Raw genomic sequence first — 6000 nt, 5'->3', positions numbered from 1 at the left:
ATAAATCATAATAGAGCTGTAGTTAAATGTCTCTAAAACTCATATCAAATTGGTGGTAGTTATTTCGAAGGTCAAGTCACTCAAGTAGTATTTTAGTCTTCGTTGACATTGACTTTTTAGGCATAAGTGGTATGTAAACTAAAATATTTAGAAGGTGCGTGTCGTGGACTCGTGGTTGACGTCATGATGTAGTTTCGACCCACGAAGTCGTAAACTACCGAATCAGTCCCGCAGTATAACTACAATCAGTATTACAAGCGGTGGTTTGGCGGGCGTATTCTTCTACGGCAACGCGGCGTAGGGCGAGGGTGGTTGCCGGTTGGCCTACCTAATCTGTACTTCTTTGGGGGTTAAACTAGAGTTAAATACCTCTACCAGCAGGTAGAGCTATTTAACTCTAGTTGGCGAGGAACCGTAGTTCCTATTGTTATGGAATATGGTTGAGATGTTGCCCGCATCTCAATTGCGTCAACATTTTTCATCATTAACCGTTTTGGGATCTTATCCAGGATCTTATTATCAATACATTTTTGTGTAAAATTTTCCATATTTTACAGGTGGGATACACTATTTTCTCGCATTTTCAGCCATCTACAGGGTGTAACAAAAATAAGTGATAATACTTTAGGGTGTGTACGTGTTCCTTGTAGAGAGTTCACTGTGAAAGTAGCAGCGCTAAAAGGCTTTTTTTTTCGCTGCTACTTTCACAGTTAACTCTCTACAAGGAACATGTACGCACCCTAAAGTATTATCTCTTATTTTTGTTACACACTGTATAATATCAAAAGTCAAAACCATAATTTCTGTTCGAATTGGGTAGTCACCGATTATTGTGCTACTGTCTGCCCTACTGGATGCTACTGTCTACCCACAGGCGCGCCTATCATTGATCCAACGCTGATACAATCACTGTTTAAACTGAAAACAAATTTTACGCGTGTTTATAGATGTCATAGCTTATCAAGGTGAAACAGAATTAATTACACCAACCGTAAACACGAGCATGGCCTCGTTAGTCGTTTGAATACAATGTTCAATACACTACACCTACTAGGTTATAAAGTTATTTATGAAAAAGGGCATACTTACACATGTTCCATAATCCATATAGACTCTTAGAGATACTAATTTCATAAGGAAAGGTTTCTTTGTGTGAATTTATTAACTACAAAACTACCGAATCGATTTTTATAAATTTTGGCATTGACAAGTAGTTAAGTAACGCAATCAGAGTGGAACATTAATTAATTAAATGTAATGGGCATTGTCCAAAAAAAATCACATGTACCTACTTTTTATATTTTTTTTTCGTTAAAATAGGATATTTTAAGAATATAAATTAAATAATTTTGAAATTCATTGGCTAGTTTTTTCTCAATAAATTTTTAAAGTTTCGCTCTGACGTCATCATCGGCGGCGAATCGACCTCTGCAGTATGTTTTAAATTTCCTTTCAATCTTATTTAAAATAGCTGGTTCGTCAAATGCAAGTTCTGATTATGTGAAAACTGATACGAGAAGCTTATCAAAACTTCGAAACGTAATGTTGGTCGAATTTATTGCTAATTTAACGCATTGAAGGTCAAACTAAGGTTAAACATATTTGTTCAAAAATATAAGTAACTAATGGGTATTTTTTTCGTTTATATACAGAAAAACGATCACTGACCTTATTCCTCGAAATGTTTTTGTAATGAGCAAAATTAAAAAAAAATGGACAATCCCCATTAAGTAATTCGAAATTTTCATATAAGCCCCATAGTACATCATCTGTAAAACTCTTCATTAAATTGAAGGTTAATCATAATTATCTCTGAGTACGGCGGTCCGCGGTAGGTATACAGAATACTGAGTACAGAGACAGAAAAAGACTGTAGGCTAGATACTTTTTATCACAGGAAACGTGCGGCTCCTTACTCCTGCGGACAGCGGGACCCTGTCGCGTACTTAGGCTATACCTAGTATCAGATCCTACTAATATTATAAAGGCGAAAGTTTGTTTGGATGTATGGATGTGTGGATGTGTGGATGTACGGATGTTTGTTACTCTTTCACGGAAAAACTACTGAACGGATTTGAATGAAACTTTACAATAATATAGCTTATACATCAGAATAACACATAGGCTATAATTTTAACCGACTTTCAAAATGGAGGAGGTGTTATGTTCGTTTTCTTATGTTCAACGATTACTCCGCCGTTTGTTAACCGTTTTTTAAAAATTTTTCTTTTGGTATGTACCCTACTTACCAAAAGAAAAATTTTGAAAATCATCCCAATTTGGTATTATTATATTCACAAAAGTGGTGATCTGATGAAGGATCCATAAGTAATCGAGGGAACTCCTCAAAATTTATGGGGAAACACGTGGTGATTTCGGTTTCGTGAGAAGTATACTAAGCATATGCTACAAACATGTAAGATTTTGCACCGAGGTATACCTGGTATACCGTGGTTCGGAAGGTGCTGGGAGAACTCCTGATTCTTTATAGATACAAGTTTGGGAGTTTCAGCGTTGTTTTAAGAACGGAAAGCATATGCTACTATGCAAATTACATTCATCATCATCATCATCACTACCATAATATTATACCATGCATTATCCCATGATTATGAGCCTTTTCATAGTCTTTTAGATCGAGGCTCGAGTTTGTCAAGCGATAATTTAAAAAAATCTATACTTAATATTATAAGCCTGAAGAGTATGTTTGCCTGAATGCGCTAATCTCAGGAACTACAGGTTCGATTTTAAAACTTATTTCAGTGTTAGATATCTCATTTATCGAGTAAGGCTACATAATATTATATTATCACGCTAAGACTAATACGACCAAAGAAACTCAGGGAAATGTGGGAAAGACGGGGAAATATTAGAAAGGGTTTATCTCACGAACTACTGGAGCAATTTTCATGGCAATATTTGGCACTTATATAGAGTAGACCACGTGAAAGGAGTATTTATAGCTATTTTTATTCGAAAATGTACGGTTTCTGTGAAATTCCTAATTTACGCGGGCGAAGCCGCGCTGGACATCTAGTATACCTTTAAATCCAGACCTATTTTAGAGTCTACATTCTACAAGTACAATTATTGTCTAAGCTGCGTTATCAGCGTGTTAGTTTCTAGAATAACTCCTTAGTTATTCTATTATATCGATCGAAACAATTCACAAATGCACTTTAATGTAGAGCATTGACCCCTCTCTGTCGACACTCGTCAGTGTATCAGGCGAGAATTCGTTCAACATCTATTGTCAGCTCAATCTTAATATAAGTAGAGTATACAACAGAGTATACGACAAATTAAGTGTTTTTGAGATTATTTTTCCGACCCAAATATCGACCAATAGAATTGCACCATTCGACGTCACGTGGTAAAACCTACATGGTATTATACTGATAATTTTTTGAAAATTTTCTTTGGTAGTTGCTATATATAAAAAACAAATTCTAATTCTATTGGCCGACATTTGGGACGGAAAAATAATCCCCCGAATACCACACGAGCTTCAAAATTATCTGGCATTTCCCTCAAGGTTCCCTACAAACAAATAAAGTCGTCAAGTTTTTGACTCCTTCATTTGTTTGCAACTAACCTATCGGGAAATACCCGATAATTTTGAAGCTCTTTTGGTATTATAAGTGAATATTTTTTAGCATTTAAATGTTTGATACTATGTCAGTAGATTTGCTAACCAGCTGTAACTCAAATATAAGGCTCTTAAGAACTAGATTAGAACTTAGAACTTTGCTTCAACACGAATTAGATTTTATCCAGATCTAAGAGATCTTCGATCCTTATAATCGTCGATTCTTAGATATTTGCTCTGATTCTACACCTAAAAGAAAAAAAAAACTTGCGTTCTTCCAATGCGGAAAACGAGATGATCAAATACCCAAGATTTATTTATTTTAATGCCTTTAAAATTGGAATGGAAATTTTTAATGATTGACGCAATAATCTGTATGCATGCCATCAATTGACGTTCAATATCGCCAATTCATCGAGCAGACTAATCGGTTAATGGATCATAATATGGATGAGTAAAAATGCTTAACCAATGTTGGTAAGCACTGCAATAGTGTAATTTGTAGAGTTAGTTAGAAATACCGTATATTACCAGAACCTGTGCCCTGTAGAGGGCAGGGGCTACTGTCTTATAAAACAGCACACTTATACCTTTTTTTGGGTTCCGTAGTCACCAGTCCCTTATATTTTCGATCTGTCCGTCCGTCTGTCTGTCCGTCTGTCTGTCTATCCGCGGATTTGCTCAGAGACTATAGGACCTACAAAGCTGCAATTTGGCATGAATGCACATATTAATGATGCCAATAAAATGGCACATCAAATTTGAAATTTTTTTTATGGTACTTTCCCTACACATCAAGCGGGGATGAAATTTTTTTTTCGCGCCCACCCCATCGTGTGGTGTGTCGTTGGATGGGTTTATTAAAAATATTTGAGTATTCATAGATCATTTTCTGATTTACGGATCCGTTTGTGAAATATTAAGTTTTAAAGTGGAATAAATCGTTAGAGTCCAGTGTCCCCCCTTCTACCAGCTAAACGGTTGCTTCTGGAAATGTGAAAAAAATTCACGGGAGTAGGAAATATGCTGAATTTAAAAGGAAAACTATCACGGCTTTAAGAAGACTTCATAAGTTATTTAGTAATAGTCGATCAACTAAAAAAATATATTCAGCGAAGTATAGAGGAACTTTTCGTTCAAATTCCTTTGAAAGTAACTGAGATGATGTTGTTAGTAGTGTACAACTCGTTATAAAATATGTACTTACATTTATTGACCATACAAAAAAAAAACTAGCGGTACTACGGAACTCTATATTGCGCGTGGCCCGACACGCACTTGGCCGGTTTTTACGTAGTTGGTAAGGTATTAACATACATATTTAATATGAATAATTTGTAACATTTATGGTGCAGCTACAAACAACATAAGAAGGCACAGTTAATGAAAAAATCATAATAATTAGAGCTACAATAATTTATCTAATGACGCTGTAATATAAGCAGCGCAGTTCTTGGCTTAGTATTTTGTAATAAGATACAAAATTGGAATATATACCTCCAGAATCTGAATCTATTTGCCACTGTATAGGTAGCCACTAGTAGGAATGAAGAGCTACGAATAATACCAAGTACTATGGCATATATAATATTGTATACCAACTATACTGCCTACACAGAAATGAGACTAAGTACATAGTTCAGTGTTTTCATTTGAAATCTAGATCGCAGAGTTTAACGCTAATTATCTATGAATCTATGTCAAATGATTTTCCATTGTTCTAATTAAATGTTAACTGTACATCGTGCTATTTAATAACCTAATCGACAGTATTGATAAAACGCAAGTTATGTTAGTAAATTTAAAATATCTTAATGATACCTATTCCCCAGATAACAAACACACTTCTCTCCGATAAAAACTGGTACACGGATAGAAGAAATATAATCTATTATCTAATGACAAAAAAAGCTAATGTAGTTGAATCTCAAGTAATCTAGGAGTAACTTTTTTTCTTTATAACTTTTCCTTAGTTTCTCAAGTTTTTTTTTGATAGTTTATCTTTTCAATATCTAGCGTTGTTGCAGATAATTAGCCAATAAAAGGGAGTAATCCTGTCAAAAACCCTAAGCTGGGCATATTAATATAATGAAAAGCACAAACTCTTAATCATATTTCTACCAAAGGTTAGAAAAATCTAAATGTTGGCTACGTAAAGACTAAACTATATACCTGCTCTACTTCTAATCCACGGTTAGGAAACTTCGAAATTGGCCAGGTAACTGACCCACTTAAAACAGACACACTTTGTCCAATTAGAGCATTTCCAGAGCAAGAACTGCGTCGTGTCGTATGAAGGAAGTTGCAAGTTACTTAGGAAATTGCAAAGAGGATGCGCTCCTCCACACGACATTGAGAACCAATCAGGTGGGCTAGAGATAAATGGCAAGTGACGATGCGCATTTCATTTA

The sequence above is a fragment of the Aricia agestis genome, chromosome 9, assembly GCF_905147365.1.
Source record: "Aricia agestis chromosome 9, ilAriAges1.1, whole genome shotgun sequence".
In the NCBI taxonomy this organism is placed as follows: Eukaryota; Metazoa; Arthropoda; class Insecta; order Lepidoptera; family Lycaenidae; genus Aricia; species Aricia agestis.
This window is presented reverse-complemented; position numbering follows the sequence as displayed.